The sequence below is a fragment of the Bos javanicus genome, chromosome 17 (assembly GCF_032452875.1).
Source record: "Bos javanicus breed banteng chromosome 17, ARS-OSU_banteng_1.0, whole genome shotgun sequence".
Lineage (NCBI taxonomy): Eukaryota > Metazoa > Chordata > Mammalia > Artiodactyla > Bovidae > Bos > Bos javanicus.
The window spans coordinates 52,160,734-52,187,119 of NC_083884.1; the positions used below are offsets into that span (position 1 = coordinate 52,160,734).

General features: G+C 46.1%; 1 long non-coding RNA gene across 1 annotated transcript; it reads left to right on the forward strand.

Moving 5' to 3' along the window:
- The first annotated feature begins 5,160 nt into the window (after window positions 1-5,160).
- On the forward strand, window positions 5,161-8,662 carry LOC133228753 (uncharacterized). The gene is made up of 2 exons (XR_009730355.1): window positions 5,161-7,691; window positions 8,421-8,662. It is a non-coding gene; the product is annotated as an uncharacterized LOC133228753 (long non-coding RNA).
- The last annotated feature ends 17,724 nt before the right edge of the window (window positions 8,663-26,386 follow it).

Consider the following 26,386-nt stretch of genomic DNA (forward strand, 5'->3'; position numbering starts at 1 on the left):
GTATGTCAGAGAGTGTTTTGCCTATGTTCTCCTCTAGGAGTTTTATAGTTTCTGGTCTTATGTTTAGATCTTTAATCCATTTTGAGTTTATTTTTGTGTATGGTGTTAGAAAGCGTTCTAGTTTCATTCTTTTACAAGTGGTTGACCAGTTTTCCCAGCACCACTTGTTAAAGAGATTGTCTTTAATCCATTGTATATTCTTGCCTCTTTTGTCAAAGATAAGGTGTCCATATGTGCGTGGATTTATCTCTGGGCTTTCTAGTAAGTTTTTGAATATTTTATAAAACAGCTGAGTGGATAAGGTATCGGCACGAGGGATAATCTGAATTTTTTTTTTTATCATTTGGATAGGGTCAAAACTTGCTGATAAATACTCCTTTGGAACAGAAATGAAATGATTTAGTAGATCCCAAACCAAGAGGTGCAAAGAGAGGAATATCCATTCCCTCCAATTTAGGGACCCAAGTAGTTTGAGGACCCTTCCAATTCCTTGGTAGCTCAGTCAGTGAAGAATCTGCCAGCAGTGCAACTGGGGTTCAATCCTTGGGTCAGGAAGATCCCCTGGAGAAGGAAATGGCAACCCACTTCAGTATTCTTGCCTGGAAAATCCCATGGACAGAGGAGCCTGGCAGACTACAGCCTATGGGGTTGCAAGAGTCGGACATGACTTAGTGACTAAGCCAAGTTAATATTCTCAGCCTGCTCTACTGCATCGCATTGTGTGCGTGCGTGCGTGTGTGTGTGTGTGTGTGTGCACCCATGGGCACAGACAGGAAAGGATCTCTGTTTCTTTGTATCCACACCCCCTGGTTGAAGTCTCTTCTTCAATCCCCACCTAAGAAGCTCATTTTGGATTCCATTTGGCAGACCAGAGTGTGATGCAGACAGAGAAGGTTCCCTGGAACTGTTGACCCACTGGGAAGAGATTACAACTTTCCAATGAAAAGACAATGAAAAATGTATGTTACTTCTGGAAAAAGGGAATGTGTGGCTATTTTGACATTGGTTACAAGGTTATGTTCGCTGCAGACAGTAAAGAGGTGAAGGGGGTAAGAGGAAGAAAAGAAACACATGTCTGGCAGCCACTGTTTTTTGGAACAACGTTTAAAACCCTTTGTCTATTCTTGTGAAAAATCTGTGATTCTGACAAATCTTCAACCTTCAGCAGAGGTGGGCTTGGTTTTTTGTAGACTGCCTAAAGTAATTCAGAGCTCAGTGTAGTGAATAAGTGTGGTAATTTATCTTGTTAATGATGTCATTATTAAAGCAGGTATACCTCAATAAGATTGATTTTCATGTGTAATTTACAGGCTGCCTTGAAAAGGAATTTATAAAGGTAATATTAATAGCATAGCCATTGCTAGAATAAGCATAAAACAATCCAAGGTCATTCCTTTGAAGGAAAACACTTGTTTGAGTTAAAAGACTCCATATATTTGTTCAAAAGTGTGGATTTATTATTTTATAGGTTATTTCATCCTTTTAAAACATAAAAAAAAATGCTGTTGGTTTTTCTCTAATTTTAAAAGCAGTACACGGAAATCATACATTGAAAAACACACAAGAGCTTGAAGAAGAAAGTAAGATTCTCATATTATCCTCCAGAGATATTCATTGTTAAGTTGCTGGTATGAATCACGTCACTTTTTTTTCACTTATAGACATTTTATGGGGAGGTAGATCTTAGAAGAAACTCTATTTCCACAGATTTCTGCTAACCACATGGAGGAGAAGGGTTAGTTGGAGGGTTTGGCTAGGTGATCTCCCTGAAGGGTTCACAGAAAAGAATTTAGACAGCCGGGGAAGCCACACTTTCTTCATCTTGATCCATCTATCAGTGGGATGACATAAGATTCCTCCAAGGCCACCTTAAGTGCCTCAAATTACGTGAGGACCCCAAGTCTACATGGTAATGACTTTAATTAATCCTAAATGGAGGGACTCCACTGGTGCTCCAGCCGCTATGACTTGTGCTCCAAGGCAGGGGGCCCAGGTTCAACCCCTGAGCATGGAACTAGATCTCACATGCCATAACTAAGACCTGGCACAGCCAAATAAACAAAAATAAGTATAGTTTTCAAAAAAATCCTGCATAGAAGGTTCTAAAAAATGTAATTAGCACTAAATAATTGGGAAGGAAAACTGGTTAAGGGAAGAGTGTCTATCTACCAGTGTTGACCAATGGAATTTTTTTTTAAGATTTTTTTTTTTTAATGTGGACCATTATTTAAAGATTCATTTATTTTAATTTTATTTCTCGGATATTCTGGGTCTTTGCTGCTGAATGTAGGTTTTCTCTTGTTGCTGTGCATGGGTTCCTCTTGTTGCAGAGCACAGGCTCTAGGTACACAGGCTTCAGCAGTTGCGGCACACTGCCTCAGTAGTTGTGGCACGCAGGCTTAGTTGCTCCATGGCATGTGGGATCTTCCTGAACCGGGGATCAAACCAGTGTCCTTTGCATTGCAAGGCAGATTCTTAACCACTGAACCACCAGGGAAGCCCTATATGGGCCATTTTTAAACTCTTGATTGAATTTGTTACAACATTGTTTTGTTTCACATTTTGTTTTTTTGGCCACAAGGCATGAGAGATCTTAGCTCCCTGACCAGGGATCAAACCCACACCCCCTGCATCGGAAGGCGAAGTCTAATCACTGGACCACCAGGTGAGTCCCAGACCCACAGAACTTTCTGCAGTGATGGAAATGTTCTACTTCTGTGCTGTCCAATATGGTAGCCACTTGTGGCCAGTGGAACTAAGGAACTGAATTTTAAATTTTATTTAATTTAAATGTAGAGAATCACATGTGCCTAGTGGTTACATATGAGCACAGCTCTATGCAAATACCCGGGCTTCCCAGAGGAGCCTGGTGGGCTACGGTCCATAAGGTCACAAAGAGTTGGACACGACTGAAGTGACTCAGCACACACGCACGCTTGGAAATATCCAGGCCCGAGATAGCAAAGAGGAATGTTGGAAAATTACTAACCTGGGAATTTGCTTTCCTGCTGGAGGTGCTTCCCCTTTCAAGTCATTTAACTCTGAAAATGTCCCTTTAAGTTCCCTTCCCACAGTTTTGAAAGATCAAGAAGATTTTTACTTAGAGCTACTGTTATAGAGGATGCTCATTTGGACTTCATAAATACTGGGTTCCCCAAGTTGGACTCATTAGTGCTTAAAAAGTTTAAAGCCACTGAGAAACAGGAAACAAAACAAAACAAGAGCTTTAAATGTTTCTAAAATGCATGCCAGCTTCAGTTCAAACAGACAATTGACAATATCCAAGCAACAAGGATGACATCCAAAGCCGAATACTGATGGAGTTAAATTCTTGTTTTGCATGAATCTTTCTGATTTTCATTATGGAGGTTGCCTTTCAGGAGAACAATGCTTAGAGGAAGAACAAAGCCCCATCTTTCCTTAAGTGGACCTCCTTTCCTGGGTTTGGGTGGACGAGTTAATCAGGAATTCAAAGCCAAAAGAAACGAAGCTCGGACCCCAAGTTTCAGTGTAGAACTATGGTCACCTACAACATTTCTTTGTGGATTGAGGGAACATGGGTAGTGATGGAGCAAAGGGGAAAAGTGAGATGGGTCCCCGGTTCTTGGGCTGGAAGAAACACCTCGGAAAACGCACACGGTTTGGTTGAAAGTGTACTGAGCTTAAGTGCAGACCTGCTGTTCTCAGAGCCTTTTAACTTCCCTGATACCTGTGGTTGGTCTCAACAGCCTCACTGTCCTCTGAAGATGGAAAAAATTAAGAAAGTCAGAAGAGTCATGTGAAGTAGACAAGAGAATCACTTGGAGTCAAATCTGAGAATATGACTTTCCACTTTCTGTGTGTTCTCTCGGGGCCTGAGAGGCAAACTGGGGTATTGATCTGAATTGCTGGGTGGTTGTACATAGGAGCGAGACTGGTGAAAGCTTTTTGGTGTGGGGAATGGAAATGAACTGGGAATAGCTGACTGGCTTGGGTTTGGAAGTTACTGCGGTCAATAGATTTCTGGGGCCACTTCTGAGGACTCTCCACTGGGCAGTGTGTCCTCTGCACGGGGCCGTGGCACACCAGGTGACAGTCTGTGTTTGCAGGGCGGAGGCTGATGGCTTCCGTGTAGCCTGGGCAAAGCCCCAGGGACGCAGGGCTCCAGCTAAGGACATTGCTGTTCTGTTTCCAGCCCAGCTCAGAGCAACTCGGGCGGTAACCTCTGCAGGGCTCAAGAACCCACCCTACCTGCTTTGGGTAACTCCCTGGGGGCCTGATAAGGAGACTCAGAGATAGACGGTGTTTTTTTTCCCACAGAAGCAGCATCACCAAGTGCAACTGCTAAACCATATATCTCTATGCCAGGTTTATAGCAGTAAGATTAATTAAAGAGGACTTACATTGGTAACTTGCAAAATTCACATCCTAAGATACTCATTTTGAGAAATTCTAAACAAGAGTGCCTTAAATAACATAAATATATAATAGAAATCTGCAGTCAGGCAATTTAGGATTAAGTCAGGAGAAGGCAATGGCACCCCACTCCAGTACTCTTGCCTGGAAAATCCCATGGACGGAGGAGGCTGGTAGGCTGCAGTCCATGGGGCCGCTAAGAGTCGGACACGACTGAGCGACTTCACTTTCACTTTTCACTTTCCTGCACTGGAGAAGGAAATGGCATCCCATTCCAGTGTTCTTGCTTGGAGAATCCCAGGGACGCGGGAGCCCAGTGGGCTGCCATATATGGGGTTGCACAGAGTCGGACACAACTGAGGTGACTTAGCAGTAGCACCAAGGATCTTAATCCTTCTATCTTGTGTCTCTTCCATTCTTTGCATGGACTTCTTCCTCAAGAAACAAAATGGCTATGAAAGCTCCAGCCATCATATCCTCATTCCAGTCAGCAAGAAGGAAGGAACAAATATCAGAGTGTCCTCTCCTTTGAAAGATACTTCCGGAAAATTACATATACGTCTTCCACTTGAATCACTGGCTAGAATTTAATCCCTTGCCCACTGCAAGGGAGGCTGGGAAATGTAGTCTCTATTTCAGATGTCCATATGCCTAGCTGAAAATTAGGAGTTCTTATACTGGGAGAAGTGATGCTTTGTTACTTTTGTCAGGCGAGTGTGTGCTTCTCTGTTCTTGTCTTGTCACAACAATGATTTGGAGTGAACAAACCATGTCATAGCTCTTAGACAAATCAATGTTACAGCTCTATTTTATTTAGAAGATAGCAGGAGAATCCATCCTCGAAGAAGAGAAGAGAGTGGAGGAGTGCGGCGGTGGGGGTGGAGGGGGTAGGGGGTAGAGAGAGAGTGTGAAAGAGCGCTTGGCTCCTCCTTTTATATGTTTTCTGCCCCCTGGGTCTGCCCTATGCAAATTGGGCTTAGTCAGGAGTGCTGTTCTACCTGAAGTCCTCACTCTGGTCCTCAGACCTTCCTTTGACCTTCCTCTGTTATATTTTCACAGGCTTTTCTCTTCCTTGTCCTTTCAGTTTAGTTCAGTTGCTCAGTCCTGTCTGACTCTTTGCGACCCCATGAATTGCAGCACGCCAGGCCTCCCTGTCCATCACCAACTCCCGGAGTTCCCTCAGACTCACGTCCATCGAGTCAGTAATGCCATCCAGCCATCTCATCCTCTGTCGTCCCCTTCTCCTCCTGCCCCCAACCCCTCCCAGCATCAGAGTCTTTTCCAATGAGTCAACTCTTTACATGAGGTGGCCAGAGTATTGGAGTTTCAGCTTTAGCATCAGTCCTTCCAAAGAACACCCAGGACTGATCTCCTTTAGGATGGACTGGTTGGATCTCCTTGCAGTCCAAGGGACTTGCAAGAGTCTTCTCCAACACCACAGTTCAAAAGCATCAATTCTTCGGCACTCAGCTTTCTTCACAGTCCAACTCTCACATCCATACATGACCGCTGGAAAAACCATAGCCTTGACTAGATGGACCTTTGTTGGCAAAGTAATGTCTCTGCTTTTGAATATGCTATCTAGGTTGGTCATAACTTTCCTTCCAAGGAATAAGCATCTTTTAATTTCATGGCTGCAATCACCATCTGCGGTGATTTTGGAGCCCCCAAAAATAAAGTCTGACACTGTTTCCACTGTTTCCCCATCTATTTGCCATGAAGTGATGGGACCAGATGCCATGATCTTACTTTTCTGAATGTTGAGCTTTAAGCCAACTTTTTCACCCCCCTCTTTCACTTTCATCAAGAAGCTCTTTAGTTCCTCTTCACTTTCTGCTGTAAGGGTGGTGTCACCTGCATATCTGAGGTTATTGATATTTCTCCTGGCAATCTTGATTCCAGCTTGTGCTTCTTCCAGCCTAGCGTTTCTCATGATGTACTCTGCATAGAAGTTAAATAAGCAGGGTGACAATATACAGCCTTGACATACTCCTTTTCCTACTTGGAACCAGTCTGTTGTTCCATGTCCAGTTCTAACTATTGCTTCCTGACCTGCATATAGGTTTCTCAAGAGGCAGGTCAGGTGGTCTGGTATTCCTATCTCTTTTAGAATTTTCCACAGTTTATTGTGATCCACACAGTTAAAGGCTTTGGCATAGTCAATAAAGCAGAAATAGATGTTTTTCTGGAACTCTCTTCTTTTTTCCATGATCCAGTGGATATTGGCAATTTGATCTCTGGTTCTTCTGCCTTTTCTAAAACCAGCTTGAACATCTGGAAGTTCATGGTTCACATACTGCTGAAACCTGGCTTGCAGAATTTTGAGCATCACTTTACTAGCATGTGAGATGAGTGCAATTGTGCGGTAATTTGAGCATTCTTTGGCATTGCCTTTCTTTGGGATTAGAATGAAAACTGACCTTTTCCAGTCCTGTGGCTACTGCTGAGTTTTCCAAATTTGCTGGCATATTGAGTGCAGCACTTTCACAGCATCATCTTTCAGGATTTGAAATAGCTCCACTGGAATTCCATCACCTCCACTAGCTTTGTTCGTAGTGATGCTTTCTAAGGCCCCCTTGACTTCACATTCCAGGATGTCTGGCTCTAGGTGAGTGATCACACCATTGTGATTATCCGGGTCGTGAAGATCTTTTTTGTACAGTTCTTCTGTGTATTTTTGCCACCTCTTCTTAATATCTTCTGCTTCTGTTAGGTCCATACCATTTCTGTCCTTTATTGTGCCCATCTTTGCATGAAATGTTCCCTTGGTATCTCTAGTTTTCTTGAAGAGATCTCTAGTCTTTCCCATTCTGTTGTTTTCCTCTATTTCTTTGCATTGATTGCTGAGGAAGTCTTTCTTATCTCTCCTTGCTATTCTTTGGAACTCTGCATTCAGATGCTTCTATCTTTCCTTTGCTCCTTTGCTTTTCACTTCTCTTCTTTTCACAGCTGTTTGTAAGGCTTAGCCACCGCCATTTTGGACTCCTTTCCCCTATTCTAACTACCTAACACTTTCAAGGCTCTGTCATGAAAGGATGCACCTTCTACTTGGCTTTCTTTGGATGCTTGCTCTTGGGAACCAGCTGTCATGCTGTAAGGAAGCCCAAGCAGCCACAAGGAAAGGCCACATAAAAGTGTCCCAGCTCACAGTCCCCACCGAGGTTCCAGCCAAGCAGCAGCAGCAGCTCACAGAGGTGTGAGGGAGCAAGACTTCAGGTTATTTCAGACCTGAGTCATCAAGTCCCCGCCAACCTTCAGGTCCTCCCAGCTTGGGCCCCAGACACCATGGAGAAGAGGTAAGCTATCTCCTCTTTAATTCCTTGAACCTTTGGAGTGGTTTGAGCCGTTTTTGTTTTGTTATTGTTGTTGTTGTGTTTGTTTGTTTTTGGTGGTGGTAATGAGCAGCTTGCGAGACCTTAGGTCCCTGGGCAGGGATTGAACCCAGGAGTGAAGGCATTGAGTTCAAACCACTGCACTACAAGGGAATTCCCTGGGGTGGTGTGTTATGCAGCAAAAGTAACTGGCACAGAGGGCTACAGAGTTTAGCCATTGTTCTGTAAGTGGCACAGTGAGGACAAAAATAGGGAAGGAGACAACTGCAGCCTCTCTCCCAACACCAGGCCCACCCCCATCCCCCTTTCCAAGGGAGAAGGAGCTGCTGATCTGATCACAAGCACTGACTCCGCTGACAACAAAGCTGATGTTAGTTCCTTCTCTGATAGCATATCCTATATGTAGAGCAGCCCTGGGGCATGACCCCTCAATAGGAGAAGTGACTCCCAGGACATGATCCAGACATTCTTGGTTATAAGTCCATTTAAGGTCATAAAAGTCTTACGTCTCATCAAGTGCTGTTGTCAGGGTGTGTCTTACATGCATGTCTCTCTGGTGTAAAGGATGGATTTACTGATTTAATGCGGGGTGTGGGAGGAAGGGTACAAGACTGGAGGTGGAGCCACAATTAAGAGGCTGCTGCAGGGGCTTCCCTGGTGGTCCAGTGGTTAAGCATCTTCCTGTCAATGCAGGGGACACAGGTTTGAAGCCTGGTCTGGGAAGATCCCGCATGCCTTGAACCAAGTAAGCCTGTGCACCACAACTCCTGAGCCTGCACACCCTACAGCCTGTGCTCTGCAACAAGTCACTGCAGTGATAAGCCTGCGCACCGCAACTAGAGAGTAGCCCCTGCTCGCTACAACTAGAGAAAGTCCAAGCGCAGCAACGAAGACCCAGCATAACCAAAAATAAATAAATAATTTTTAAAAAACGAGGCTGTTGCAATGTCCAGCAGAGAGACTGAAGAGCTTTCAAATGTGGGCAGTGCTAGAAAAGAGGTTTGAAAAACAGGAGGTAAAATTAGCAGAGTTGGGACACAAGCTGGATTGGCAGTGGGGGTTAGAGAAGAGTGAGGCATTCTGGATAATTCTGATATTTCTGGCTGGTGATGCCATGAACTGAAATTGACATTTAGGAAAGCTGATGACTTTTTTTTGGATATATGTTGAGTTATATCCAGCCAGCCAGGTGGAGATGTGTAATATGTGTGTGTATGTGTGTTTCAGTGGGATTCTTCATCTGGGTAGGGAGGGGGTTAGAGGTCAAGAAGATGGCCTGGATCATACTGGTCATCATTTAATAGAATAAATATATCAAAGACTTGAAGAAATATAAGTGCCACTTTCAAAGGTGACTCAGTGCATCCCTAGGCTGTTAGTAGAGTTAAGGAAGTTGGGAGTTGGGATGGGCATAAACGAAACAGGCTGTAGTTGATTAACAGCTCTTCCTAGCCACACTTCCTATCCACACACCTTGGCAAAAGCACTTTGTGGCCTCTCCCCTCAAGAAATGAATCTATTTCCTTTTCCTTTGATTTGAGCTCAGCCATGTGACTTGTGTTGGCCAACAGGATGTGGTGGAAGTAATGGTTATTAGTCTGCTGGAGGAGGAAGGATCCATGGAACTGAGCCAAGTCATCCCAGCTGAGCCAAGTTCAACCAGTCATCCCCCAGCTGAGGTATCAGCTGCCCCCAGATAGGCAGAGGCCAGCTAAGCCCAACCCAAATCAGCAGAACTGCCCAGCTGACCAACAGACTCATGAGTCATAACAAATGACTATTGTTTCCAACCATGATGTTTGGGAATGTTTTGTTACACAGCCTGTGTGACTGATACAAACCCTCTGGGAAATAAGCTGGGGTGGGGTCGTCCTGTACTATACAGCTTGTTTACTTGGGGACATTATACCCAAAAGAATAAGTCAGCCATGTGCACAAACACTAGTCATCCTTTGCTGCCACCTTTCTTCACACTCCCAGGACCTTGGTGATACCATCTATTTTGTGGCGCCAGTCTCAGCTGGGAACCTCTGAAGTGAAAAGACAAATGGCTGGGTTCTGAACCTCAGCACCTGAAGCACTGACACTTTAAGCCAGGTGACTCTTTGTGTGGGGGCCATTCTGTGCATTGCTGGATGTTCAGCAGTATCCCAGCCTCTACGCACTAGATGCCAGTAACATGCCTCCCTCCCAACTTGGGGCTTCCCTGGTGGTTCAGACGGTAAAGCATCTGCCCACAATGCAGGAGACCCAGGTTCAATTCCTGCGTTGGGAAGATCTCCTGGAGAAGGAAATGGCAACCCACTCCAGTATTCTTGCCTGGAGAATCCCATGGACAGAGGAGCCTACAGTGGGCTACAGTCCGTGGGGTCGCAAAGGGTCAGACACAACTGAGCGACTTCACTTTTTTTTTTTTTTTTAACTTTTTATCTCCCAACTTGTGACAACGAAACACACTTCCACACATTGACAAATATCCCCTCGGAAGTAAAAATATCACCCCCAGCTAAAAACCACTGGGCTAAAGGATTCCAGAAAAACCATAAGACCAGCTCTCATAGAACAAACTAGCAAACCAAGGCCCCCAAAGAATATGCCAAAATGGCAGCCACAAGAGCATCATACACTCATTCTTGCATTCACAAGCAAACACTGGCTTCCTGCTGTGTGGGGATCACTGTACTAGGGGCTGGAGATGCCAGGCCCTGTCTAGGGGAACTCATAATCCAGTGAAACATAAACAAATAGACAGGCGCAAGCCCTGAGAAGTCACAAAAGAGGCACTGGATGTGGGGGAAGCATTCAGGGACAACTTCCTGGAGGAGGTGGCTTCTTAGCTGAATGTTAAGCACTGAGTCACACTTTTCCAGGATGAAAAGGGATGTGTTTGGAGCACACGAGCAGGTTCTACAGGGAATTGGGAATAACTGGTGCATGGAGTGAGGGGAGCAGACTGCAGCAGCATCTTCAGGGACACATGACTTATTCTCCTGGGGAACTGTGATGAACCAAGTGCTCCCGGCCTCACATCACTTCCCATGAAACTACCATGAGACAGAAAGCAGGCTCAGGCAACTAAATGCCTGCAACAGAGCTGAGCTGGCCCCAGGGAAGGCTTGGCTCAGCCGGCAGGGTTCAGGCAGAGGACGGAGGAGAACAAGGCTCCACTGTGGGTCTCACCATGTGGGAAGGCCCAGCCCCGCCGCTCCTAAGGGCTGGCACACGGCTGCATCCGAAAGATGTGAAAAGCAACATTGTGGACGGGCCGGGCAGGAGGGGCTTTGGGCACCTCAGGTCCCTGCCTTCGTCCTTTCTTGATCCAAAAGACCCACTGGGCTGAAACAGAGTCTGACTGACACCCTTCCACCCCAGCTCTGTCTCCAGGCAGGTAAACGGAAATACCATTCATTCAGCAAATATTGACCAAGGGCCTGTGTACACAAGGCCCTGTGTTAGGTGTGGCTGAGAGCATAGTTTCAAGGTTTATTGGGAGGCAGGGGATAGTTCAGGGCATTCAATAGTAACTTCCAGAAAATAGTTATTGTGTATCTGCTCTGTGCCAGGTGCTGTAGTAGACGTCTGGTGTTGAACCGACCCAGAAGCTTCCTGGCATCACGGTGCTCACTTTCCAGCAAGGGGGATGGACAGCAAACCAGTAAATCAATAAACTGCCACATTTACCTGGTGGCTCAGTGGGAAGAAATCTGTCTGCCAATGCATGGGTTTGATCCCTTATCTGGGAAGATCCCACATGGCATGGAGCAACTAAGCCCACGCACCACAACTATTGAGCCTGTGCTCTAGAGCCGGGGAGCCACAGCTGTTGAGCCTGTGTGCCTAGAGCCTGTGCTCCACAATAAGAGAAGCCACGGCAACGAGAAGCTCTCACACCGCGACTAGAGAGTAGACCCCTCTTGCCACTACTAGAGAAAAGCCTGAGCAGCACAAAGATCCAGTCCAGCCAAAAATAAATAAATGTAAATAAAATTATAAAAATCTAAATGAATAAAGTAATCTAAAAAATACACAGGATTATTATTGGAGCATAGTAAGTACCACTTAGGAGACAATGAAATGAGGCTTCACCAACTCAATGGGTTTGAGCAAGCTCCGGGAGTTGGTGATAGACAGGGAAACCTGGCATGCTGCAGTCCATGGGGTTGCAAAGAGTCAGACACAACTGAGTGAGAACTGAACTGATTACCTCATGAGAAAGATTTGAATGCAAAAGAGTTTTGGTGGGATGGCCACAGACAGCCTCTCTGATTGGGTGACAGGTGGGCTGCAACCTAGAGGATTTATTCATTCATTCAACCCATGTCTACTGGGCACTGCCCAGGCACCAGGTATTGGAATATAGCAATGAATGAAATGACAAAGATTCCTGTCCTCATGGAGCTGTTCTGGGAATGAGGAGAATTAAGGAAAGAACAACTACTTCATGAATAAATTATACTAAATGTTAGAAGGTGATGAAATGGAACAAGAAAACATGGGGCAAGAGAAATGAGACTGCAATACCAAGTCTAAGGGCGGGGGCAGAACAAGGCAGGGCAGGGAGGGGCTGGTCAGAGCAAGCCCTGCTGGGCGACATCTGAGCCCAGAGTCCAGGGACGGAGCCAGATGAACATCTGGGGAAGAGTGTCCCAAGTGAGCCCAGTGGACTTACAGAACTGTGGAGATAATAGCCAATGGTTGTTTTTAGCCACCAAGCTTGGGGATGCTCGTTACACAGAAGTAGATAATAGGAAAGCTAAAGTGAGTTCAGCACCTAGTCCAGAATCTGCCTCCCACTCAACTCCTTCCACTGTGCTGGGCTACGTCAGCTTTCTGTTGCATATAAGCAAACGTCTAATATCCTCGGGTCAAATTTCCTTGACTTCTTTCACGTTGAGGGTCCTCTCTTCCAACCTGCTGCAGCATCTCCTTCCTGAGTCCACGTACCTGACTGTGGTGGGATCCAGATCTGTCCCACCTCTGGAGTGTCTGCTTGATGGCCATCACCCCTGTCTCCCTGTCCCTTCATTGCTTCGGTTTTTTAAGATTTTTTTTTTTTTTCTGTTGTGGACCATTTAAAAGTCTTTACTGACTTTGTTACAATATTGCTTCTGTTTTATGTTTTGATTTTGGGGCCACAAGATGTGTGAGATCTTAGCTCCCCAACTAAGGATCGAACCCACACCCTCTGCATTGGAAGGTGAAGTCTTAACCGCTGGACTACCAGGGAAGTCCCTTCAGTTTCTTCTTTTGTGGACCTTGCACCTGCCCCTTCCAAGGCCCTCAGAACCTTAGTAACACTACTCTTGTTGGTCGCATTTTATAAACCTTCTTTGATTTCATTCCTTTTTCCACTCACATCACCCCGACTTAGGACGTCTTCCTCATTTCTCCCGGGGTTATTGCAGCAACATACCTCTATCTCTGATCCGTTCCATTTGGCTTTTTCACACCTGTGAGTGTGCACTCCCTAAGGCCCAAATGTGAACCTCTGAGGGGGTACAAACACCAGTACAGCCCTAAGGTCCCCCATAAAAGGTCCTTCCTATTGTTCCCACCCCCTTATCCCACTTCCTGAGGGCTGAGATTCCTCTGAAGACCCAGAGGTCCCCAAGTGGGTCAGGCTCTCCCACTGGTTCTCATATTCGCACAAGGCAGCCTCTTACCTAGATTCCCTTCCCCCACTTTGCCTTGGGATGCATGCCTTCACCTCATCAAAAGTCACCTCTCCTGGGAAGCTTTCTTCCCAGGAAGCATTAGGATCCCCTAAGCAGAGTTGCCAATGTATCTGTATCACAGAACTGATCATATTGTCTCTGCTCTTCGTGAGTCCATCCCATTAATCAGACTGCGAGCCTCCTGAAGTCAGAGATACTGCCTCATCCATCCATAGCCTAATGCAGCATCCAAAATAGGGTAAAGAATTGTCTAAGTGAGAGATCAGCAAGGCACAGCCCACAGGACAAATCCAGCCTGTTTTTGTGCGGCCTATGAGCTAAGAATGGATTTTACAGACGAATGTGTACCAGCCATTTGGTGACAAGGAACACTAACTTTATACTCCAGTTGGGCAAAAATGTTGTCCTTCCCCAAAAAAGAACTCCATTCTCATTTTTAGATTTACATCATAAAACACTGTACTCAAGGGGTCTTCCTCAGTGGGCTAGTGGTTAAGAACCCACCTTGCAATGCAGAGGACATGGATTCGATCCCTGGTCGGGGAACTAGGTTCCCATATGCCACAGAGCAACTAAGCCCTCGAGTCACAATTACTGAGCCCTCAACCCGCAACTAGAGATTCCGTGTGCCCCAACGGAAGAACTCACATGATGCAATGAAGATTCTCATGCCGCAACTAAGACCCGACACAGCCAAACAGTATGAAAAAATAAAACAATGCACTCAATTGTGGTGATTATTTTCTTAATTTTATCAATAAAAATTTTGTGGAAATGTGTTCTATCTCTTATTGCATAAGAACCTGCATCGTAGATGGTGCCCCTTAGCTCTCAAAGTTGAAAATATTTATTAGCTGCCCCTTTACCAAAGAAAGTTTGCTGACAGTGTTCGTAAGACCTACATTTTCAAGTGCTGCCTTCATAGCTTTGAGCCTGAGAGCCTCGAAGGCCTGCCTGTCCCTCCTCTTATCAGACATGCTCCTCACCCAGCCATCTGGTCCTCTAATGGATCTCACCCCCCTCAATCTCTGACACGATTCAGAGGAGCCATCACATCCTGCCTTGGAAGCCGTGGCGCATCTCATCCTCTCGTTACCACGAAGCCTGCCACCCGCAGCCCTGGCTGGTTCCCATTGCCCCTGGGTGTTAGGTGGTGTCCTCCCCAAGGCTGTGAGTGTGGGTGGTTCAGAAACTCCTGCCAACTTCCTCTGTCCGGAGTTGGCGGATGTCGTGTTCGGCCACCTCATACCATTTGTGGCTGGGAATCCCACCTTCACCAATGGGATGAAAAAGAGGTGATCGGAACACTGATCCCCGGTCTGGATGAACGAACGAATGAATCTGCCTGATTCCGGATCCTGTTTCGTCTCCCTGGTGCCACCTCGACGCCTTGCGCCCACCCTCAGCTGCCAGGCTCCTCCCCTGCCCTCTATCTGAAACCCAGATTTCGCCCCTCGCCCCTTCTCTTGGTCATTTCACACCATCACACTACTTCTCCTGTGTGTCCTCCTGTCTGAAAGAATAAACCACCACATCCTGCCAGCTCCTTCTTAAAATCTTCTTGAAAGCTCGACTCAGCCCCCTCCTTTGATCCAAGAAAAAGAAGTGATTTTTGTGAATGTTTTGAGGTTGGAAGCCTTCGCCGGCTGGTCTGTCTGGACGCTGCATCAATAACCCTCATACTCTTATGAAAAGCCCTGTATGTGAAGGTGGGTTGGGGGTGCTTTTTTAAGGCAAGGCTGCCAGCTTCCTTCTTATTAGAAGTCTGATGGGTTTACATGACACCTGAGAAAATAAAGCAGGAACAGTGCCTGCGGCATGTTGATAAAGTGATCCGAAGTGGGGTGGGGGGAAACCACGAATGTGCCTCAAACCTGGGGACAGAACTTTGGACGCTTTGTGTTTCTTTTCAGCCCTCAGCCAACTCAAAAGCTTCAAACAGAAATGTCTCTCCAGTTTCGCTCAGCCGGAGAAAACCCAGTCCGCCGCTGTGTTTATTCTAAAGCGAATCTGAAGGGACTGTTGTCTGAAGATTTGCAAATGTGGGCATTTATCAAACATCTCTGCGTCTCCCTGAAAGAGACTGGGCTAACCCTGCAGCCAGGGAAGGGAGCAGGGTGTGCTATGCATTTATGTGTCTGCTTGTGTACCAAGCCGCTTTAGTCGTGTCTGACTCTTTGTGACCCCATGGACTGTAGCCCGCCAGGCTCCTCTGTCCATGGGATTCTCCTGGCAGGAATACTGGAGAGGGTTGCCAGGCCCTTCTCCAGGGGATCTTCCCGACCCAGGGGCTGAACCCGCGTCTCTTATGCCTCCTGTATTAGCAGGCAGTTTCTTTACCACCAGCGCCACCTGGGAAGCCCTTATGTGGGTAAAGCAATTCAGAAAGACAATTCCATGAATATGCCTCAATCATGGGGACAGGATGCCGGACTCTCTGGACCCTGCGGGGTGGTGGAGGGGGTGCAGGAGAGATGGAGAGAGACACTCTACTCTTTTTACTTTTTAATTTAATTTTACTTATTTACTTTTGGCTGCACTGGGTCTTCTTTGCTGAGCACGGGCTTTCTCCAGTTGTGAGCTTCTCTTCATTGCAGTGCGCGGGCTTCTCATTGCGGTGACTCCTTGTGTTTCGAAGCACAGGTTCTAGGATGTGCAGGCTTCAGTAGGTGTAGCTCTTCCCCTCCCAGTACACACGCACCTTTTCGATATTTGCAATGCGATTTTGTCCCTCCTCTTTCCCATAGGTAGAGTCTGCCTCTCCCCGCTCTTGAATCTGAGCTGGACATGGGACTTGCTTTAACCAATAGGATCTGGCAGAGGTGATGCCATATTGGAAACTAAGTCCAAAGAGTCTTTGCAGCTTCCGTCTTCTTGGAATGCTACCCTAAGAGTGCCACTCAAGAAAGTCAGGCTAGCCAACTGCAAGATGGGAAGCCACGGGATGGAGACCCAAGGCCAAGTGCCAGCTACTTGCGATGACCCAAGGCCATCTTGAGTCTCCAGCCCAGTAGATCATCCAACAGAATGCACTACAGTGAATCCAAGTGACACCAACAGGGACCTCTGAGCCAACCTCCCAAAGCACGAGAAATGTGTTATTTTTAAGCCACTAAGTTTGGGGAGTGGCCTATTACACAGGTATAGACAAGGGACACAGATGGATAGACAATCAGAGACTGATACACTTCAGACCGGCACAGTCCAATAGATATGTAGGGTGAGCCACATGTGTCTTTGTAAATGTTCTAATCATCGTGTTAAAAAAGGTAAAATGGGGGACTTCCCTGTCTGGGCTCTGGTATGGGAACTGGATCCCACAAGCTGTAACTAAGAGTTCGCTTGCCACAACTAAAGATCCCACATGCCACAACTAAGACACGGTACAGCCAAATAAATAAATAAAAATTGCAAAAATAAGAAGAAAATGGTAAAGGTAAAACAAAACTGGTGCAACTCATTTTAATTATATCAATATATCTTATTTACCCCAATATATCTAAAATATCATTTTCAATACATGATCCATTTAAAAATTTTACTGGGTATTTTACATTATTTTTTATACTGATTTTAAGAAATGGATGTATACTTTACACTTACAGCACAACTCAAGTCCAGCTAGATACATTTCAAGTGCTCAGTTGTCACATGTGACTGGTGGCTGCCGTATTGGAAACACAACTTCCAAAAGTGGGACGATGGCTTGGAAAGAAAGAGACCAAAGGCAGGATGAAAAAGTGGGGAGTTCTGAGAGGCTCAGACAGAAATGATCAGGTCTGAACTAGAGACCGCTGGGATGCAGAGAAAGTGACAGATTCCAATGACATTCCTGAGCTGGAAGTTGACGGCTGCAGTGGGATGAACAATAGCCTCCGCAGAAGGTGTGCCCAAGGAGATGCTGTGAACATGACCTTATTTGGAAAAAGAGTCTTTGCAGATGTGATTAAGTTAAGGATCTAGAAATGTGAGGATCCTGGATTATCCAAATGGGCCCTAAATCCAATGACAAGGGACTTCCCTGGCGGTCCAGTAGTCAAGACTCCACATTTTCACTGCAGGGGGCTCGGGTTCAATTCCTGGTCAAGGAACTAAGATCCCATATGTGCCTTGGCATGGCAAAATACAAAAGTAAATGAAATGACAACCATCTTTATAAGAAGGAGAGAAAGGAGGCACCAAGGAAGACAAAGAGAGGGGAGGGGAAGGTCCTGTGCAGACAAAGGCAGAGACAGGGTGACGCAGCCCCAGGCCAAGGAACACCTGGGTCCGTAGAAGCTGAAAGAGGCCATGGAGGATGCTTCCCTGGGGCCTTCAGAGGGGACACAGCCCTGTGAACACCTTGATTTTGGACTGCTGGCCTTCAGAACTGTGAGGGAAGACACTTCTGTTGTTTGGAGCCTCCAGATCTGTGGTAATTTGTTACAGCAGCTCCTGGGAAACTCAGACACTGGGCTCTTAGATCCGGGTGGTCAGCAGACCCCTGGGCTTCAGGGTGGATAGGTGGGCAAGAGGGGGACACTGGGGCTAGACGAGGAATCACGGGGGCGGAGAGGTTCCAGGCAGGAGTGAAGGGGCAGCATGACTGTGGAAACACAAACAGCTAATGTTTGGCAAACAAGGGAGTGCGCCAGGCAGTTTCAAATGCCTTCCTTTTATGAGCTCCGTTCATCCCCAAACAGCGTCATGAGGCAGATGCTAATCTAACGGTCACTGTATAGATGATAATACTGAGGCACAGGAAGGGTATGTCAGAGACTTCCCTGGTGGTCCCATGGCTAAGACTCCACACTCACAGAGCAGGGGGCGTAGGTTTGACCCCTGGTCAGGGAACTAGATGCCACGTGCCACAATTAAGTCCCAGCTCAGCCAAATAAATAAATTTTTTAAAAAAGCATACCCTGCACAAGGTCACACATCTGGTAACTGGAGAAGCCTGGATTTGAACCCCAACTGTGTAACCTCATTTCTGCAGAGAGGGAGGAGGCACCAAGGCAGAGGCAGGCAAACCCTGGCTCCCCTGTGGTAAAGGGCAATTTTACTGATATTCACATCCAGGTCTTTACATGTGGATGAATTGTCTCTCAGTTCTCCTGTGCCCACCTGCTCAGAGGTCATTGCTGAGTGACCGGGGGCCCCACCGGACATAGGAAGCCTCCACAGCTGCCAGCAGAAATCCACCCAGTCGGCCCCAAATGGCAAGCAAAGGTTGCATTTTCCATTTCCAGAACGCAGCCTGCTCCTCGGTTTGGCTCCCTCCAGGAAATCCTGTTTGTACTATTTCAGGAAAATTGATGGCTTTTTTTTTTCTGGGCCTTCCAGAAACCCGACAGATGGTCTCAGATTTTCACACTGTCTCCAGGGTGGCATCTGAGACATCGTCTTGATGATTCTTTCTACTGTCGGGCATTTTAACCAGTATGTGTTGCTTCAACAAATGTTTTTTGAAAGCCCGCTTGTATGCAAAGTACTAGGTCCTGGGAGATGTATCAAAATGTGTTGATGGCACATGTGTTATGTTCTGGGGCACATGGGAGCCAACAAAATTGTAGGGGAGATCCTGTGGCATTCTGGGGGCTTGGGGCCACAAACAAGGCTCCATGCCTGCCACTCCACTACATGTGCACACCTTTGGAACATTTTTATCTAAGCAAAATCAAAGAAATAACCATGGAAGCCTTAAAATGGAGGAAAAGTCACAAAAGAGCAAAGAGACCATTTGCCTTTATAGAGGAAGTTGTGTGTTTTATAAAGGGGAGTTTCTTGAACTTGTTGGAGACTTTATTTTCCTGTGTCCAGGGAAAAAGGAGGGGCACCAAATAGGGCAGACGGGAGCCTAAGGGTGTGGACTGTTCCGTGGAGATGATGCTGTTCCAGCTCTCAAGAAATTGTATTATAAGAAAGTCCAATGAAAAATGACCCATGTATTCCATGAATTAAGCCACAGGCCCTGCATGGACTCTGCCACTACAGCCACCATACATGTTTGGCAGTAAGAAGGCTGGTTCTGGATTCCACAGACCAGATCCCATGGGTGAATGCCAGCTCCACCTGTCCAGGTGATTTCACATAGTAAATGATCTCTCAGGTCTTAGTTTTCCAATATGTAAAGTGGGAGTTAGAATGGTGTCGATCTCACAGGGTTGGGGTGAGCTTGAATGTGATAATGCTTGTCTCCCTGGCCCACAGCCAGTTCATTGCCACGCTTGGACTTGGACAGGTCAAGACTGATAAAAGCAGTCTCTACTCCTAGTGAATTCCATCTGGGATCCGGCTTCCTGGGGAAGATGAAACTTCTGAAGCAGAGTGATATTGTACTCTACGGAGAAATGGTTCCCAGACATACGGAAGAGGCCATAGCCTGTGTTGAATGTCAAGGTCAACTACTCTCCTAACTCAACATTTGGGATGTGTTTGGGTAGAAGAGATCAGGAAGCCAGGCAGTGCCTGCTGCCCACACTGTCCCCACAGGACCAATCCAGTTCTCAAAGCTGATTCCTGCCACCTGCCTCAACTCCAGGTTGGCACCAGGAAAGACAAGAAGCTTCTCTGATCCTAAGGCTCTGTTTTAGAAAACATCAAAGAATTTTTTTTTCATGCAACATGTTAGATTTATTTTTTAAGTAGTGTTCTCCAAAAGCATTAATTTTTTTCTTTTACTGTTGACATTCTCAAGCACAAAGAGAAACAGAAATACATCTATTACCCAAAGTTAACAATTGTTAACATTTTGCCCTCTCTCTATCTCGCTAAACCATTTAAAAGTAAATTATAGCTTCTTCTGTTTGCTGGTCTCTTCGGTGTCTGATTTCCTCCAGGTTCGATGCACGATACTGGATGCTTGGGGCTGATGCACTGGGACGACCCAGAGGGAGGGTTTGGGGAGGGAGGAGGGAGGAGGGTCAGGATGGGGAACACAGGTATACCTGTGGCGGATTCATTTCGATATTTGGCAAAACTAATACAATATTGTAAAGTTTAAAAATAAAATAAAATTTAAAAAAAAGTAAATTATAGATAAATTACATGGCACTTCAAGTAAATACTGTGCCATGTATCTCCAAGAAGAATAAGAGGATTCTCCCACATATCTGAAGTTCCTTTATCATATATAACTAAATTAATAATAATTCCCCAATACGGTGATTTCCCTAGAGGCCCAGGGGCTAAGACTCAGCATTCCCAATGAACTCAGCCCAGGTTCCATCCCTAGTCAGGGAACTAGATCCCACATGTCACAACTAAGAGTTCTCAGGCCGCAACTAAGACTCAATGCAGCCAAATAAATAAATATATAAATATTTTTTTAAATTCCCTAAGAGCATCTAACACCCAGTCCATATTCAAATTTCCCCAGTCTCTCACAAATTATCTTCCCAAAGGATTCTTAAGTGGAGTCTAGACAAACAGACATAGCAAATAAGGCTTATCACTCACAGAGGCTCACTGGGTCTGACATTAGTCTGAGTGGCCAGCAGCTGTCCATCAGAGTTGACTTTGCAAACGAATGACCGGCCGCACCACAGCACAGGGCTCGGAGCCTCTGGAGGGAAAGGGGAGTCTTGGGAGAAAAAGGCCTGGAACTCATTCTGTGTTTCTTTATGACTTTAGTTACTGGGAAAATGGTCTCTTGCATAGGCCTTGGCCAGCCCACTTTTTACAAAACTGGACCCCTTGGTCTCTGTTTTATATTAGGAAGGTAGAGTCTACAGTAAGGGGCGCTTTTCCTCCCTGCCCATAAGAATCCAAACAAAATTCTTTGGTTATCAACTTTCTTTTCTGTGGCTGAACTCCTGGCTCCACCACACCCTTTCTCTCCCACAGCGCCAAAGAGCTGCTGCCCAAGCCAGCTCACCCCCAGCAACATGCTCAAAACGCAGACACACACACACACACACGCATGTATGGACATGCATACCCACACACAGGAGTGCACACCATACAGGCACGCACACTGAAGATACACATGTGCCCATTGCACACCTCTGCACTCATAAGCACACACATAACATCGACATGCATGTCGATGCACATACACACACACGCACACCCTGGAGTGCACAGGCACGCACACATGCATAGAGTGTGGATGCACTCGTGCACACACCCAGATACAGGCATGCCCACATTCACTTAAGCAGGGCACACACACAATCACACACTGAATGCACACACTCATGTGCACATCTATGCACATAGGGGCATACACACTCACGTGTGTACACGCACATACCTACACACAAGTGGAAAGCACAGGTCCTTCCCCCCAAGATCCAGGGGAAACTCCAGCTCCCAGAATGAGCCTTCCCCACCTCCCTCCTCCTCCTCCAACTCCACCGCCTCCAAGTCTCCCCCTAGCTTTTGTTAAGCCCCCTGGCTCCCTCCCACTAGAAAGAAGGTTGTAGTCAGTCAACCTCCGCTTGTAAACAAGCTGACCTGGCATCCCCAGCTGGGTGGACAACAGAGAAGCCAAGCCTGTGTTCACTGGTTTCATGGCCCCAGTGAGTCCTCTGGGCCTCTGTTCCCTCCCAGACCCCCTCCCCCAGCAGCCTACAGCAAGCAAGAGAGAGAATGTAAGCCCTTAGGAGCCACTGAAGTCCTGAAGTCCTGTAAAAAAGGATGTGGCCCCCAGGCAGGCTGTGTGGGGGAGGGGAGTGGGGAGGAGTGTTTAACAAGCGACCAGGGGCCAGGGGCAGGGAGAAACCAAGGGAAAGAAACTCGAGCCTCTGCTTTTAACAGGAATTTGATTCAAAACAGTAAGGATATTTCTCTTAATCAGCCCGCAGCAAATGTTTGCAAAGAGTCATTCAGGCGCGTGGCCTAACAGGCAAGTTATGCCTTAGTTTTACCTTAGTTTTACGGGGCTCTTAACAGCCCAGCATCAGCCACAGGTATGCTGTGTAATCACTTCCCTCTCAGGGGGGAGAATGACGCAAGATTGCTGCAGGAAGAAGGGCCACTCGCAGACATGGAATGTTCCAGTCCATTCCAGAAACCAAACCACACACAGCCTTGGAGTCTCAACTCTGACAGGTTTGCCCAGAGATTGTGGGCACCCGTGCGGCCCAAGGCGCTACCCCACAGTCAGTAACGGTGCTTACTGAGCACTAGACCCTTGAACTTGACCCTGCACTTGGGCATCCTGAAGCCGAAGAAACTGCAGTTCGGGCTCACAGAGAACCTGTAATTCAATTGGGGCATGAAAGAAAAACAGTTGATTGTCATTATTCCTGGAAGTTCTGTTCTATCAAGTCATCGCAAACACAGAATTAGCAAGTACCAAACTACTGCGCCTATGGGAGGATCTGGGGTTGGGTTCCTGCAAGCCTCTGGTCACAACATTTTCATCAACCAGTCGAAGCATAAACTGGTTTTATATGTTGCTGTTGTTCAGTCGCTAAGCCGTCCAACTCTGCAACCCCACGGACTGCCACAGGCCGGCCTCCCCTGTCCTCCACTGTCTCCCAGAGTTTGCTCAGATTCATGTCCATTGAGTTGGTGATGCTATCTAACCATCTCATCCTCGGCCGCCTCCTTCTCCTTTTGTCTTCAGTCTTTCCCAGCATCAGGGTCTTTTCCAAAGAGTCAGTTCTTTGCATCAGATGGTCAAAGTATTGGAGCTTCAGCTTCAGCATCATATCCAAAGAATATTCAGGGTTGATTTCCTTTAGGATGGACTGGTTTGATCTCCTTGCTGTAAGGGACTCCCGAGAGTCTTTTTGCAACACCACAATGAGGAAGCATCAATTTTTGTTTCTGTTTAAAGATGATTTGATTACTATATATTACGGATTCATTAACACTGGACGCACAGCCGACAGCGCTGTCACTCACGTCTGAATGAAGTTTACATAAGACAGGTATTTTCTGCTTAAGGTGCATCACAGCCTCTTGCACTCAGGAACACTAAATAATGCGTTAGGACTACACAGGGGGCCATTTTAAATAGCAGTTGCCTATAAAAAGCACAAGAATGCAACAAAAAAGAGAGAGAGACTGCAAAAAGGATACTTATTTACAGCATGAGGTGAGACAAGAAGACAGAATGGCCCTGTTTGCCCTCAGCTAGAACAAGCACACCCCACAGCTCTGTCTGCCAATGACTGAGAAAATGTCATGAGTATTGCCTTGGGGGTGACCGAAGGATGTTAGCGAGGACTTCTTTCAAAGAAAAAACCAAAATTGCAAATTAAAAATTAGATCTCCTTGGGGTAAGGGGATGTTTGCAGGAGAAGCCTGAAGTCAATTACTCCTTGGGGTAAGGGCATATTTGCATGAGAAACCTGAAGTTCAATTACCTGCCTAGTAAACCCATGGGTTTGGATCTTATACTGATACATAAACGAAGTCCTTGTCCATCTATTTCTTTCTTAATCAGTTAAAATAATTAAGCATGTCTTTTTATTTCCTACTCTGTGTGAAGCATAGCAGTGATCAAGACAAAGACCCTGCTCTCATGGGAGAGGCCTTCTTGGGATGGGGTTGGGAGACAGGAAATAAACACGCAAACCAATAAATTATACAGAAGTGCGGAGAGGTCTGTCGTTAGTGGAGAACTCAGATGGAGAAGTTAGTGGAGAAGGTCAGAGATGAGATTTTCTGATGAGAAACAGAAAGCTCTGTAGAACCCTAGGAGAACTTCTGGATGAAGGGAACAGAACATGAAGGGACAAGCATTCTGCACTTACGGAATAGCAGGGTCAGTGGGCTGAAGTGAGTGATGCAAGATAAACTTGAAGAGACAGACAAGGGCAGATCAGGGAGAGCTTTGGAGACCATAGAGAAGACCATGGACATGATACTAAAAGCAAAGGAAAGCCAGTGGGAGATTTTAAACAGAGGATGATGCCATTTATGTTTCTGAAAGATTATTCTGACTACAGTGAGTACAACAGATTATGGGGCAACTTTTTTATATTTACGCATTTAGCTGCACTGGCTCTAGTTGTGGCATGTAAGATCTTTCATTGAGCTGCCCAGACCCTCTAGTTGTGTTGCACAGACTCCAAAGTGTGAGGGCTCAGTACTTGCAGCACACAGACTTAGTTGCTCCGAGGCATACGGGATCTTTGTTCTCTGACCGTGTCCACTGCATTGCAAGGCAGATTCTTAACCACTGGACCACGAGGGAAGTCTCTATAGGGGAACTTGACTGCCATCTTTTGAGATCAGCATCTTGGGAGGCTGATCAGGTAAGGCTGGGACACAGGAGTTGAGCAACTAGAACTGAGACATCCACCCAACCTCACTCCTTACCCGACCTCCACTGCCACACTCTCCTCGCAGCTCATGAGAATCCGTACCTGGAACAAAGCCCTCAGGCTACTGCTTTGTTCTACTGGGAGCAAAGTAAAGACAGTATGAAAATGGTTTGGCCAACTGGGCCCCAGTGGGGCTTACATGGCTGTGGCTGGGCCCGTGGGATCAAGAACACAGCAATCGTGAAGAGCAGCGTCAGCCTCCCTTCCTGGGCCAGGGCTTCCCTAGCGAGGGCATTTTATTACACAGTCTGCAGTGGGTTTTTGGCAGTGGGAGCCCCACTGTCAGAGGTCTCTAGTCCCACTCAGTGGAGTTAGGTGGAGGGAAGAGTTTGCTTCAGCGTGTTTTGCTTTCATTTGGCAAGGCAATCCTGTGAGGGGCCCAAGGTTGTGGAATTAATTACAGCCAATTACCTAGCATATAATACTCAGGTTCCAGCTTGTTGAAAGCCTCTTAGAGGTGGGAGAAATTCATGGGCAAGCTGTTAAGTAAAGGCCTCCTCCCACTAATCTCACGGCCCAGCCTCCTGTGAATTTGCCCTTTAACGCCAACATTCTTTTTAAATAAATATGGTCTCCTTAAATCACTGTCTAAAATTCCCCCAAATAAGGATTATTGCAGTTAACATATAAAAATATGATTCATAGCTGCCTAAGTTTAAATGTTGCCTATATTCACCTCCCTATGTCTGTGCTTATTAATGAATGACAGAAGATCCCCTTTAAAATTGTTCTAAATCACAAAAATATATAAAAGATGCATTGCAGCCACCATATTGAAAAATGATAATAGTAATAAAGACTATCATCTGCAAATAATGATACATGTGTCTTCCTTTCATCACTGGATCCCCTTTCTAATATTCATGTCTTATTGCATTGGCTTACTTGGCCCATCCAGAACTTTCAATAATGCAGTGCTACCAGGCATTCCTGTCTTGCTCCTGATTTTTAATGGGAATGCCTTTATGGCTTCACCATTTAATATGATACTAGTTGTCAAGCTTATGATAAATCATCTTTATCATATTAAGAAAAATTTAATTGGTTCCTAGTGGGTATTTTTTTTACTTGTAACTGTTTTTAATATGAAAGGGAGCATAGAAGGATATACAGTGAGAAATTACTCCTCTTTTCTTAACCGCCCAGTCCCCCTCCTCACAAGGTACCCTCTGTTAGTAGCTTCTTTGGCATCTTTCTAAAGCTTTTCCATGCTCATACAAGTGTCTTCTAAGGGTCATAATAAAACGTCACAGAATGGGTGCCTTAAATAACAAAAATGTGTTCCCTCACAATTCTGGAGGCTAAAGTCTGAGACCAAAACCCTGCGGGCAGGGTTGGTTTCTCCTGAAGTCCTTCTCCTTGGCTTGAAGACAGCCTTCTTCTCCTGTGCCCACGCATGGCCCCTCTCTATGCACGTGCACCCCTGGCGTTTTCCTCTTCTTATAAGGACATCAGCCATATTGGATTGAGCCCCACTCTCAGGATCTGCTTTCACTTAAATTATCTCCTTAAAGGTCCTTTCTCCAAATACAGTCACACTGGGGGTTAGACTTCAACATATGAATTTGGAGTCCACAACAACAAACAAATATGAATACGTGTGTGTGTGTGTGTGTGTGTGTGTTCCTTTTCCCCACCTTTTCCACAGATAGAGTGAAAGTGTTAGTTGCTCAGTCATGTCCAACTTTTTGTGACCCCGTGGTCTGTCCATGGGATTCTCCAG